Raw genomic sequence first — 15,486 nt, 5'->3', positions numbered from 1 at the left:
TTACTCATGTATACATGTGACATATGTGCAAAAATCAAGGAATGTTAAAATGGATGACATATACATATACAACATGTACACCTTGTCTCTTTTGTTAGCCACATTTCAGATTAAGCAATGCCGAGGACGGCTTTGTTTTCAAAAAGGGGAGGATGATGAGGCCATGACTACCTTGGATACGACCAAAAATATTGCATACATGCATATTTATCAGGCGATTTCTAATGCAAACTATTCAATAGTCTATTTATGTTATCCAGAACAAAAATACTTCACACACTTTTGTGTTTTGTCTAATTGCAGGTGTATGGGACATTTGTACAATCCACATATGAAGATAAGGGAAAAGGAGATGTTTAGGTTGTGTTCAAAAAGTCCTCTCACGTCACTTTTGGGCCAAGAGAAGATAGAGTCCAAGTCTCTCACGTTCTGGATTCAGATTCGGACTGCACAGACATACCTGACTTAAAACGCCAACAACTTTTTCATACGGACTCCGAATTGGGTGATTCTTTTTTTGTTGAAAACTAGATTTCGTGCTCTTTCCATCCCAATTGGATTCACCTTCAAATTCGTCCGGAGCATTGAGTTACGGACGAAACAATCTGACGTTGCAGCAGAATCCGAGTCAAACTACAAGCCCAAAGGTGTTGCATCACCTCCACTTGGGCCCATGAGCCTTGTACGACCTAGGGTTAGTTTTAGGCTGCCTTGGGATGTCCTCCCACCTCCTTGGCCGCCACCCCTTGCTCCTATATAAGTAGATCCATCTAGTAGCTTTTTCCTTGGGATTTGTTTAGTTAAAAGTTAGCCATTGCAACTTCGTGTACTTCGTTTGTGTCCAACGACCAGACCAAGACCGCTTCCGGATCCCCACCATTATCAATACTTCATATATATTTGAAATATTCAGATTGCTTTATCATATTCTTGCTCGTTCTTCGATTGCTTGCAGGAATAGACCTTCGTGGTCAGGCTGACCGTGCTTCCAGCATCGTCAGTAACCTCAGGAGATTGGTTTAGCGATTGCTAAGGCGCAACGTCGTGCACGTTTGTAGTCGGATCGTCAAAGTCATCTCCACCAAATCGATAGTTATCATCTCATTGAAAGATCGGGACCCTCGCCTCTATCACAGATTCACCATGGGCCGTTAATGGGCCAAGAGTTACAAATGGCCTCGTATGGGCCGAAAGACATCATGGGCCATACATGGGCCAGAATTTACAATGGGCTAGAATCATATTGGATGGCCCAGATGAAGCTACTGGGCTTAATTCCGATAGGCTGTAACAGGTCGTGAGTTAGCAGGTCATAAATGGGCTATATACAAACAGCCGTTAATGGGCTTTCCATGGGCCGCCCCGTTACCTTTTGACCAAGTCAAACGGGCCAGCCTTTTCACCGGAATGGGCCTTTATTGGGCCGTGCCATGTGTCGACGTATCATAGGTGCCTCATGTCCAATGAATGGATGACATCTGTCCCAACAGTGAGCCAACACGTGTTTCCTCCGGCCAATGAGAATTTTACACGTGGAAAATCCTCATTGGTCCGGGCTGTTAGCGGGTTATCGGATGCAAAACCGGAACCGATAGCTTAACGGCGACCCATTATGGTGGATGCCATGTTTCGGTCACCCTTGACGAAAGCACTTCCATGACGCGTGGTTTATCATCATGGAAGTGTACACTTCCATGATGATAATTTTGGTAATGTCATGGAATACTTCTACAACAACACAGGTATGATTATCTTGATTCTATCATAAAATTGTCATGGATGTACATGCATGACAAAAAATGTGACCTACTGTGACAAACATGTATAATCACCGAAGTGTCTTTCTTTGTAGTGATTACAGTAGAGATAAGTATTTCCCTCAGTTAAGAACCAAGGTTATCTGTCCAGTAGGAGAACCACAAAGAACCTCATTAGCAGTTGCATGCACAGAAGCAAAAATACTTGCACCCAACGCAAACAAGGGGGTTGTCTATCCCATCGGCGGTTACTTGCAAGGATTAAATCTCATAGAGATAGGTAAATAACTAAATTGCAAAATAAATTAAATTAAAATAAAGAAAAGTGCGTCAACGTATTTTGTGTTTTTATATACGATAAAAGTAGACCCGGGGGCCATAGTTTTCACTAGAGGCTTCTCTCTCGAGCACATAACATATGGTGGGTGAATAAATTACTGTTGGGCAATTGATAGAAAAGCGCATAGTTAGGACGATATTCAAGGCAATGATCGTGTATATAGGCATCACATCCGAGACAAGTAGACCAACTCTTATCTGCATCTACTACCATTACTCCACCCATTAACCGCTATCTAGCATGCACCTAGGGTATTAAGTATGAAATAGAGTAACACATTAAGCAAGATGACATGACGTAGACAAAGTAAACTCAACTAATATGAATAAACCCCATCATTTTACTCTCAATGGAAGAAATACAAATATGTGTCTTGTCCCCTACTTTTTCACTCGGATAGAGCAGCGTAAGATTGAACCCATCACAAAGCACCTCCCCCATTGCAAGATAAATCAATCTAGTTGGCCAAACTAAATGGATAGATCGGAGAGAAATACAATGCTATAATAGTCATGCATAGAAGTATTCAGAAAAGACTCAATTAATATTCATGAATAATCTAATCATAAACCCACAATTCATTAGATCCCAACAAACACACCACAAAAGAAGATTACAATAGATAGAACTCCAAGAAAATCAAGGAGAACATTGTATTGAAGATCAAAGAGAGAGAAGAAGCCATCTCCCTACTAGCTATGGACCCATAATTCTGTGGTGGACTACTCACATATCATCGGAAGGCAGCAAGGATGATGTAAAAGCCCTCTGTGATCGATTCCCCCTCTGACAGAGTACCAAAAAAGGGCTCCAAATGGGACCGCGAAGGAACATAAACTTGGGTCGTTGGAAAAAGTGTTTGGGGTGGCTCTCTGTTGGTTTCGCTATTTTAGAGAATGTATACAGGTGAAATTAGGTCAGGTAGAGCCACGTGGGGCCCACAAGGTAACAGGGCGCACCTACCCCATGGGCGCACCCTGTTTCCTTGTCGTCTCCTTGCTTCTCATCTGGTCTCCTCCTGAAGCTTCTAGGGTCTCTTTTGTCCAAAAAAATAGTCAAAAAGTTTCATAGCGTTTGGACTCCGTTTGGTCTTGATTTCCTGGAAAACTAAACAAGTAGAAAAAAGCAACTAGCACTTGGCATTGGGTTAATATGGTAGTCCAAAAAATGATATAAAATGGCATATAATTGCATATAAAATATCCAAGATTGATACTATAATAGCATGGACAATAACAAATGATAGATATGTTGGAGATGTATCAAGCATCTCCAAGCTTAATTCTTGCTTGTCCGAGTAGGTAAATGATAAAAATAGAATTTTTTATGTGGGATGCTACCTAACATGTCCATCATGTGATCTTTCTTTTATGGTACAAATATTTAGCTCCGAATGATTCAAAGCATAGTCTATAATTTGACATAAAGACATCAAAACTCAGGCATACCAACAAACAATCATGCCTTTCAAAATATAAATGCTAAAGAACGCTATCCCTACAAAATAATATAGCCTTGTCATGCGCCACCTTCTTGACACAAAATATAAATCATGTACTACCATAGTGTCAGCCAAGCAATTGGTTCATACTTTTAGCAAGCTTCAGCTTTTTCAACCCCCACGCAATGCATGAGCATAAGCCATGGACATAGCACTATGGGTGGAATAGAATGCGGTGGTAGAGATTAATATTGAGAAGACAAAAGGAAGATACTATCACATCGACGCGGCTAATCAACGGGCTATGGAGAAGCCCATCAATTGATGTCAATGAGAGGAGTAGGGATTGTCGTGCAATAGATGCACTAAGAGCTATAAGTGTATGAAAACTCAAACTGAAAACTAAGTGGGCATGCATCCAACTTGCTTGCTCATCAAGACCTCATGCATTTTAGGAAGCCCATCATTGAAATATACAAGCCAAGTTCTGTATTAAAAAATTCCCACTAGTATATGAAAGTGACAACATAGGAGACTCTCTATATGAAAAACATGGTGCTACTTTTAAGCACACGTTTGTAAAAGGATAATAACATTACCCATTCTCTCTTTTTCTCTCATTTTTTCTTTTTTTTGTTGGGCTCTTTTTGGCCTCTCTTTTTCTCTCTCTCTTTTTTATTTCCTCACTCAAACAATGCTCTAATAATGATGATCATCACACTTTATTTACCTACAACTCAACATTACAACTCGATAAAACTAAAACATATGACTCTATATGAATGCCTCTAGCGGTATACCAGGATGTGCAATGATGCTAGCGTAACATGTATGATAATGATGAACGGTGGCTGATCCACAAATACTATGTCAGATATATGATCATGTAAAGCAATATGACAATGATGGTGTATGTCATAATAACAGAATGGTGGAAGTTGCATGGAAATATATCTCAGAATGGCTATGGAAATGCCATGATAGGTAGGTATGGTGGTTGTTTTGAGGAAGATGTAAGGATGCTTATATGCGATAGAGCGTACCATATCACGGGGTTTGGATGCGCCGGCAAAATTTGCATCGAGTCTCGAGGTGAGAAAGGGCAATGCACGATACCGAAGAGGATAGCAAAATGTGGAAAGGTGACAGTGTGTATAATCCATGGACTCACATTAGTCATAAAGAACTCACATACTTATTGTGAAAGTCTATTAGCCCTCGAAGCAAAGTACTACTATACATGCCCCTAGGGGGGAGGTTGGTAGGAGTTAACCATCGCGCGCCCCCGACCTTCACTCAAAGGAAGACACTCAATAATAAATCATACTCCAACTTCTAAGCATAACGGGAGACTATACATGCATGCTTCAGGAATCACAAAGCTTAACACCAATACTCTTAGTAAACCATAATTGTTTAGTAGTACAACACACATATCACCATCTTTATATCGCAAAACCATTGCAAGGAATCAAATTTATCGTATTCAGTGATCTACATGAAAGTTTTTATTATATCCCTCTTGAATACCTATCATATCAGGACCAATTTCATAACCCATGCATTACTTTTTATTAGACTCTCAAAAAGATATAAGTGAAGCATGAGAGTACAACTATTTCTTTAAAATATAACCACCACCATGCTCTAAAAATATATAAGTGAAGCACTAGAGCAACTGCCTAGCTCAAAAGATATAAGTGAAGCACATAGAGTATTCTAACAGATCACAAAAAAATGTGTGTCCCTCTCAAAAGGTGTGTGCAAAAAACAATTATTGTGGCAAAATAAAAACCAAAAAAAGCAAAGACCCATAATACATGACATTCCAAGAAAAACTCATATCATGTGATGAATAAAAATATAGCTCCAAGTAATATACCGATGGATTGTAGAAGAAAGAAGGGATGCCTTTCAGGGCATCCCCAATCTTAGATGCTTGGTTGTGCTTGAATGTTACCTTGGGGTGCCTTGGGCATCCCCAATCTTAGGGTCTTCCCACTCCTTATTCCTTCATCCATCGTGATCTCGCCAAAAACATGAAAACTTTAGCAAACAAAATTCAACAAAAGCCTCGTGAGATCCATTAGTATAACAAGCAAATCATAAACTTTAGGTACTATTATCAACCCATTCATATTTTATTATTGCATAATACCTACTATATTCTAACTTCTCCATGACTTATACCCCCCTCCAATATAATCCATGGCATCATTAAACCAAGCAAACTATGCAACAAAAACAGAATCTATCAAAAATAGAACAGTCTCTAATGATCTGAACGAGAGCAATACTTCTGTAACTCCAAACATTCTGAAAAATTAGGACGATGAGGGAAATTTGTATATAAATAAGGGATAATTGGTTTTATACCCTTAGTTGTGTCCCCCTTGTCAGGATTGCCCCTAGTTTATGAAAACGCGTGGTCTTGCCCAACCCACATTGGCGTCTAGTGCTTTTGCCCTTTGACCATTTAACCGTCTTTGAAAATTTCATAATTAATTCATACTAAATCAGAAAATGAAAATAAGATACCAAAAGTTCAGAAAAACATCACCTGTATGTCAATGTCACTTGCATTCATGAAAAAAGTGTTAGTAAGTGCCCATCTGAGTTTTAGCTCTTATGATACCACCATGAACAGTAAAATCTAAAAAATTCAAGAAATTCATGTTTTAAGTGCTTGCCAAGTTTCATCAGGGACTGACATTCATGGAAGTCATGGAAAAAGTCTATTTTTGAGTATCGATGATTTTTTTTGCCATGAATTCCAAGAATGTCATTCCCTGATGAAACTCGGCAAGCACATAAAACATTTTTCATTCTTTGCCACCAACTATTTTTTTAATTTTTTAGATTGAACTATTCATGGTCATATCATAAGAGCTAAAACTTGGATGGGCACTTACCAACACTTTTGTCATGAATGCAAGTGACATTGTCATACAAGTGATGTTTTTTCGAACATGTTGGTATCTTATTTGAATTTTTTTGATTTAGTATGAATTAGTTATGAAGTTTTCAAAGTGATGGTCAAACGGTTAAAGGGCAAAAGCGCAAGACGCCAATGTGGGTAGGGCAAGACCACATGTTTTCAGAAACTAGGGGCAATCCCGATGAGGGGGACACAACTAAGGGTATACAACCAATTATTGTCGGTGTTCTGGGACCGGGGGTGCCCAGATTTGCCTGCCTGCGGCCCGTGGCGTGGCTCCATCTGCAGCCTGGTATGGCCCGGTTCCAGCAAGAACGACTCAAGACCCTCGTGACAGGCCAAGCCTCATGAGGTGGACAACACAAAGACCTCCTTGGGGGCGGCCTCTCTAGGCCGGCTCCCGAGGAGCGGATATATCAAGGCAAGGCACACCTCGTGAGGTTCACATGACGTGAGCCATGATGACCAATGCTAGGCAGGCGCCAGCGGGCGTAGTGTACCAGTTTCCTCTTTGGTGCTAAGGGGGCAAGCACAGGCGCGGAGTCCCAAGGAATCAAGCAAAGGTTTCCATATTGGTGCAATAAGACCAAGACCGCCAGGACGGCAAGACGGAGGACATCGCGGTGCCCACGGTAGCGTCACCACCAGAGCCTTTTGCAGGCGAAGACTACTTTTGTCAGGATAGCTTGTACTAGTTGTCCCCCTTTCAATTTGGCAGTTGTGGGGTCCCTTCCCACGTAACATTTGGGAAGAGGACCAAGGCCACTATAAACAGGACTTAGCCACCACCATAGAGAGGCATCTAGGATCGGATCCATTCCACCCTAACTAGCTCACCAGCTCATTGAGCCCAAGAACACCTCACCTCCTGAGGTTGTTCATCCATTGTACTAGTTCATCCTCAGCCCCTCGAGGCAATCCACCACAAAGCTGGAGTAGGGTATCACACCGCTAGGTGGCCCGAACCAGGATAAATCTCTGTGTCCCTCGTTCTTTGAGTTCGTCGAGTTAGGCCATGGGATTGTTAGTGAGCAAGCTAGGGAGAGAGTGTTCTTCGGTGCGTACCCCAGTGTTCGAACCTCACAAGGATCTGCGGAGCCCTGAATCTGACATTTGGCGCGCCAGGTAGGGGTGCGCCAAAGCTTCGCCTCTTCGTCCGCTCTGCCTGCTTCGCTCCCCCGTTCCACCCTCATGGTGAGCGCCGCTCCTCCGTCTGGGCCAACAGACACATGTGGAGGCACTGTGGGGCTCCGGGCCTTCGCCCCCGCCTTGCGGCAGGTGCGGTAGCCGCGCAAGTTCAAGCCGGAGATGCCACCTCGCTACGACGGCATGGCGGACCTGACAAGCTTCCTCCGGGCGTATGAGGAGGCCGTCTAGATGGAAGCCGGAAAGGACAAGGTCATGGCTAATTGGTTCCCCATGGCCCTCACGGGCGTACCGCGCGCCTGTCTTCTCAATCTTCCAAAGTCTTCGGTGGCCTCCTGGGAGGAGCTGGCGAGGCCCCTTCATCACGCACTTCGCGGCACCGCCGCCCCACGCCGTAGCAACCCTCCTTGGCAGATCACAAGCACCACCCTGAGACTACCACATCAAGAAGTACTTTTGTCAAGCAGGTGCCGCGCGCGCACAACAGGGAGCAGCTCCGGGGTGGGCGGCACCTGAGGCCGACCTCGCCTTCGACTCGAGAGACCATCCGGTGACCACTGCGGGCATGGGTGCGCTCCTGATGCTCTGCACCCCCACCATTTGTAACGTGGTGGTAACCAAGACCCTCGTCGACGGCAGGGCCAGGCTCAATGTGCTCTCCGTAGAAGCTTTTGGCTTGCTCCACGTGTCACACGGCCGGCTCCGCCCCAGCAAGCCGTTCTTTGGGGTCGTCGACCGCTCCACCAGCCCCCTGGGGCAGATCCGCCTCCCCGTCACCTTCGGTACCCGCGACAACTACTGCACCGAGCTCATCGACTTCGACATTGCCCGTATTGGCCTCCCGTACAACGCCATCCTCTGGTACCCGGCCCTGGCCAAGTTCATGGTAGTGACTCACCCCGCCTACAACCTCATGAAGATGCCAGGGAGCAGCGGCGTCCTCACCGTGGCCGGGGACACCAAGGAAGCACTGGCGGCGCTCAAGATCGCCTTCAGAGCCGCGGCTGCCGCGCAGCCAGAGGCGGGAGAGGTCCCAGAGGCCCCAGGGGCTGCTCCGGCGAAGAAGAAGCAGTTGTTCTCTCAAGATCGGGCCGAGACGAAGCAGGTACCGGTCGACCAAGATGGGGCGTCAGGAGCCACCTTCACCATAGGCGCCAACCTCGCCCCAGACCAAGAAAAGGCGCTGGCCGATTTCCTGCGCTAAAGCAAGGAGGTGTTCGCGTGGGAGCCCAAGGACCAGGCCGGAGTCCCAAGGGGGGTGATTGAGCATCACCGCAATGTAGGGAAGCAGAAGGCACGACGACAGTCCATAGGGAAGCGATCGTTCATTGTTCAAGAAACCCGCAAGTTGCTAGACGCTGGCGTCATTCGTGAGGTGCGATACCCGGAATGGATGGCGAACCCCGTTGTGGTCCCTAGGAAGGGCGGGAAGGAACACATGTGCATCGACTTCACCAACCTCAACAAGGCATGCCCTCAAGACCCCTTCCCGCTACTGCGCATCGACCAGGTCGTTGACTCCACTGCAAAATGCGACCTGCTATGCTTCCTGGATGCATTCTTAGGGTACCACCAAATCAAGATGGCGGTGCAGGATGTCAAGAAGACGGCCTTCCTGACCCTGTGTGGGGTGTACTGCTCAACTTGCATGCCCTTTGGGATGCGCAACGCCGGGGCAACCTTCCAACGGCTCATGCACATCGCTCTGGGCCAGCAGCTCGGGAGGAACACTGAGGCCTGCGTCGACGATATAGTTGTGAAATCTCGAGAGGCAAGGACCCTCATCAAGGACCTAGAAGAGACGTTTGCCAGCCTACGCGAGGTAGATCTGCGGCTCAATTCAGAGAAATGTGTGTTTGGCGTCCCCTCCGGCAAGCTGTTGGGCTTTCTGGTGTCACATAGGGGGATCGAGGCAAATCCAGAGAAGGTCAAGGCAATAGAAAGGATGAGTCCACAACAGACTCTTAAGGAAATGCAAAAGTTGGCGGGCTGCGTGACCTCGCTACAGCGCTTTATCTCCAAGCTAGGGGAGCGCGCCCTCCCATTCTTCAAACTGATGAAGAAGAAGGGGCCCTTCGAGTGGACTCCGGAGGCCGATGCAGCGTTTCAAGATCTCAAGAGATACCTCACCAGCCCACCGGTGAGCTAAAACATAAAAGTAGGTGTTGTTATCATAAAGTTAGAATATATTACTAAATATTATAAATAGAGACTGTGGAATAATGGTGGATCGGTGTGCGGAATTGTCTTAGGCAATTGTTAACAAGACCAATAGTCGTCATTGCAATTTCATATGAGGGAGAGGCATAAGCTAACATACTTTCTCTTCTTGGATCATATGCACTTATGATTGGGACTCTAGCAAGCATCGGCAACTACTAAAGATCATTAAGGTAAACCCCAACCATAGCATTAAAGCATCAAGTCCCCTTTATCCCATACGCAACAACCCCCTTACTCGGGTTTATGCTTCTATCACTCAAGCAACCCACTATAAGCGAATCATGAACGTATTGCAACACCCTACAGCGGGACTCCCTCATGCTTGCGCGACACAGAGGGAACAATAGGACAACACTAAAATAAAACATACAACTCGTACCAATCTAGATCATCAATCAACCTAAGGACAAAGGATATCTACTCAAAACATCATAGGATGGCAACACATCATTGGATCATAATACGTGGCAAAAAGCACCATGTTCAAGTAGGGATTACAGCAGGGTGCGGGAGAGTGGACCGTGTAAAAGAGATGATGATGGTGATGTTGATGAAGACGATCACTATGGTGATGATTCCCCTCCCGATGGCACTTCGGCGCCACCGGGAGAGAGGAGGAGAGGTTCTCCCCCTTGTGCTTCCTCCTCCATGGCCTCCCCCTAGATGGGGAGAGGTTCTCCCTCTGGTCCTTGGCCTTCATGGTGATGATGGCCCCTCTGGGATCCTCCTCCATAGACTCCGGTGATGATGGCCCCCTCCGACAGGGTGCCGGAGAGGGCCTAGATTGATTTTTCGTGGCTACAAAGGCTTGCGGCGGTGGAACTTCTGATCTAGGTTATTTACTAGAGGCTTGGGCATTTATAGGAGAGGTTGGCATCGAGAACAAGTCAGGGGCCCCCACGGGAAGTCCATGAGGAACAGGGGCGCGCCCCCCACCCTCGTGGGGCCCACGGGACTCCCCTCCGGTAGATTTTTGTTCCAGTATTTTTTATATTTCCTAGAAAAATCTCCGTTGATTTTCATCGCATTCCGAGATCTTTATTTCTGCACAAAAACAACACCACGGTAGTTCTGCTGAAAAATGTGTTGGTCCGGGTTAGTTCTAATAAAATCATACCAAAATCATATAAAACTATTGGAAACATGGCATGAATACTTCACAAATTATAGATATGACGGAGACGTATCAGTCTCCCCAAGCTTAATTCCTGCTCATCCTCGAGTAGGTAAATGATAAAAGAAATAATTTATGAAGTGTGAATGCTAGCAAGTGCATGAGTTTGATCAATGATAGTTCCAATCAATTTTTCTAGCATCATTATATATCATAGCAGTAGCTCAACTCATGAAACTTCTCATGATCAAGTAACAAGCTATTCACATGTTAAAGTATAGATCATAAGCTTTCTTGAAAACTAACAGACCGTGCTCTTAGTCATCAAACAATTGCAATTCATCTTATTTTTGGTAGGGGTCTATGTAAGAGCTTTGATTCAGCAAACTCCACATACTCAACTATCATTTAATCTTTCACAATTGCTAACACTCATGTGATATTTATGGGTTCAAAGTTTTAATCGGACACAAAGAAAGATAGGGGCTTATAGTTTCGCCTCCCAACCTTTTACCTCAAGGGTAATGTCAACAATAATAATTTATGAGAACCTACTTCCAAGTGGATATATATCCGGATCGATCCAACACAAAGTGCTTGCCAAAGGAAAAAGTGTAAAAAGGAAAGGTGATGACCACCATGACTCTTGTATAAGGGTTGAAGATAAAAGTAAAAGATAGGCCCTTCGCAGAGGGAAGCAGAGGTTGTCGTGCGCTTTTATGGTTGGATGCACAAAATCTTAATGCAAAAGAGCGTCACTTTATACTGCCACTTGTGATATGGACCTTTATTATGCAGTCCGTCGCTTTTATTTCTTCCACATCACAAGATCGTATAAAGCTTATTTTCTCCACATTAATAGATCATACATATTTAGAGAGCAATTTTTATTGCTTGCAACAATGACAACTTACTTGAAGGATCTTACTCAATCCATAGGTAGATACGGTGGACTCTCATGGCAAAACTGGGTTTAAGGATATTCAGAAGCACAAGTAGTATCTACTTGGTGCAAAGAATTTGGCTAGCAAGACCGGGAAAGGCAAGCACAACATGTTGGATGATCCAAGACAATATAACATTTTGGATATAGGAAAACATAACCCATTAAGTTGTCTTCCTTGTCCAACATCACCCTTTTAGCATGTCATATTTTAATGAGTGCCCACAATTACAAAAGATGTCCAAGATAGTATATTTATATGTGAAATCTCTCTTCCTTCAATATTCTTTCATGAATTGTTCAAGTGAGAAATTATGCGTTTGCTACATTCCAATAAGTTTACTACCTATACTTATTATGTGTGAAGTCATTAATCCCCATGTTGTAAGCATAAATTCAAATTTATGATATTCACTTCATTCAACCATTTACTCATAGGATATATGTGAAGCAAGTGAGTAAATGACAAACTACTCCAAAAAGATATAAGTGAAGAATACTGAGTAGTCAAATAATTAAATAGCCATAGGAGGATTCTTCTTCATTGAATATTTTAGATCCAACGATTTTATTCAAACAGCAAGTAAAATTGAAAATACGCTCCAAGAAAGACACATGTCATGTGACGAATAAAAATATAACTCCGAGTAAGGTATAGCAATAGTTTTGAAGACGAAAGAGGGGATGCTTTTCGGGGCATCCCCAAGCTTAGGCACTTGAGTCTTACTTGAATATTACCTTGGGGTGCCTTGGGAATCCCAAAGCTTAGGGTCTTTCCACTCCTTATTCTCCTCATATCGATATCTCACCCAAAGCTTGAAAACTTCAATCACACAAAACTTAACGGAACTTCGTGAGATAGGTTAGTATGATAAAGTGTAAACCATTCACTTTGGTACTGTCAAAGACAATGTTCATAATTGTCTTCACACAATGCCTACTGTACAATATCATTTCTACAATTTATATTGATAAATATAAGCCATAGAAACTAGAAACAAGCAAACTATGCAATGAAAGCAGAATCTGTTAGAAACAGAACAGTCGGTAATGATCTGAACACCAACCATACTTCTGCTACTCCACAAATTATGAAATAAATTTGTGGACGTGAGGAATTTGTCTATTAATCTTCTGAAAAAAGAATCAACTAAATCGCACTCGTCTGTAAAAAATGACAACTAATCTCGTGAGCGCAAAGTTTCTATTTTTTACAGCAAAGCTGGCGGGCTGCGTGACCTCGCTAGGGCGCTTCACCTGCAAGCTAGGGGAGCGCGCCCTCCCGTTGTTCAAATTGATGAAGAAGAAGGGGCCCTTCGAGTGGACTCCGGAGGCTGATGCAGCATTTCAAGATCTCAAGAGATACCTCACCAGCCCACCGGTGATGGTGGCGCCGCGCCCCCTCGAGCCCCTAGTGCTTTACATGGCCGCCACACCTCACTCTGCCAGCGCAGTGCTAGTGGCGGTCCGGGAGGAGCACCAAACCAAGGGCCTGTCGGGCAATGCCCCACGGTAGGACAAGGCAACACAGCTTTGGGACGGCGTCCCTGGAGCCTCGACGACACCAATGGATGACCAGGTTCCACAAGATGGCGCTCATGATGCCGCAGTTGCCCCAACAGGTGACCAAACTTTTGAGGTCCTCCAGCCTCAGGAGGCTTCAGGCTCCATTGATAATCCACAAGTGCAGGGAATCACTGTGGCAATTCCCGAAGGTGTAAGTGATAAGTATGGAGTGTCAAACCCACAAGGAGCTAAAGCTAAGATCAATATTCTCTCAAGCCCTATCTGCCACTGATACGACTCTACGTACACCGAACATTTGCTTCCAACTGGAAACAAGAAATAAAACTACGTTGTGGGTATGAAGAGGATAACTTTGCATGATATCGGAGTGCTAAAACATAGAAGTAGGTGTTGTTATCATAAAGTCAGAATATATTACTAAATATTATAAACAGCGACTGTGGAATAATGGTGGATCGGTGTGCGGAATTGTCTTAGGCAATTGTTAACAAGACCGATAGTCGCCATTGCAATTTCATATAAGGGAGAGGCATAAGCTAACATACTTTCTCTTCTTCGATCATATGCACTTATGATTGGGACTCTAGCAAGCATCCGCAACTACTAAAGATCATTAAGGTAAAACCCAACCATAGCATTAAAGCATCAAGTCCCCTTTATCCCATACGCAACAACCCCCATACTCGAGTTTATGCGTATGTCACTCAAGCAATCCACTATAAGCGAATCATGAATGTATTGCAACATCCTATAGCGGGAATCCCTCACGCTTGCGTGACACGGAGGGGACAATAGGACAGCACCAAAATAAAACCTACAACTCATACCAATCTAGATCATCAATCAACCCAAGGACAAAGGATATCTACTCAAAACATCATAGGATGGCAACACATCATTGGATCATAATATGTGGCATAAAGAACCATGTTTAAGTAGGGATTACAGCGGAGTGTGGGATAGTGGACCGCGTAAAAGAGATGAGGATGGTGATGATGTTGATGAAGACGATCAATTCGGTGATGATTCCCCTCCCGATGGCACTCCGGCGCCACCGAGAGAGAGGAGGAGAGGTTCTCCGCCTTGTGCTTCCTCCTCCATGACCTCCCCTGGATGGGGAGAGGTTCTCCCTCTGGTCCTTGGCCTTCATGGTGATGATGGCCCCTCCGAGATCCTCCTCCATAGCCTCTAGTGATGATGGCCCCCTCTGATAGGGTGCCAGAGAGGGCCTAGATTGATTTCTCGTGGCTACAGAGGCTTGCGGCGGCGGAACTTCCGATCTAGGTTATTTACTAGAGGCTTGGGCATTTATAGGAGAGGTTGGCGTCGAGAACAAGTTAGGGGGCCCCACGGGAAGTCCACGAGGCACATGGGCGCGCCTAGGGGGGTGGGCGCGCCCCCCACCCTCATGGAGCCCACGGGACTCCCCTCCGGTAGATTTTTGTTCCAGTATTTTTATATTTTCCAAAAAAAATTCTCCGTTGATTTTCATCGCATTCCGTTATCTTTATTTCTGCACAAAAACAACACCACAGTAGTTCTGCTGAAAACAGCGTCAGTCCAGGTTAGTTCTAATAAAATCATACCAAAATCATATAAAACTATTGTAAACATCGCATGGATACTTCATAAATTATAGATACGACGGAGACGTATCAGCATCCCCAAGCTTAATTCCTACTCGTCCTCGAGTAGGTAAATGATAAAACAAATAATTTATGATGTGTGAATGCTAGCAAGTGCATGAGTTTGATCAATGATAGTTCCAATCACTTTTTCTAGCATCATTATATATCATAACAGTAGCTCAACTCATTAAACTTCTCATGATCAAGTAACAAGCTATTCACATGTTAAAGTATAGATCATAAACTTTCTTGAAAACAAACAGTCCACGCTCTTAGTTATCAAACAATTGCAATTCATCTTATTTTCCCGAAGGGTCTATGTAAGAGCTTTGATTCAGCAAACTCCACATACGCAACTATCATTTAATCTTTCACAATTGCTAACACTCATGTGATATTTATGGGTTCAAAGTTTTAATCGAACACAGA

Source organism: Triticum aestivum, chromosome 7A, assembly GCF_018294505.1.
Source record: "Triticum aestivum cultivar Chinese Spring chromosome 7A, IWGSC CS RefSeq v2.1, whole genome shotgun sequence".
NCBI lineage: Eukaryota > Viridiplantae > Streptophyta > Magnoliopsida > Poales > Poaceae > Triticum > Triticum aestivum.
The sequence above is the reverse complement of the archived record's forward strand: the minus strand, read 5'-3'. Positions refer to the sequence as shown.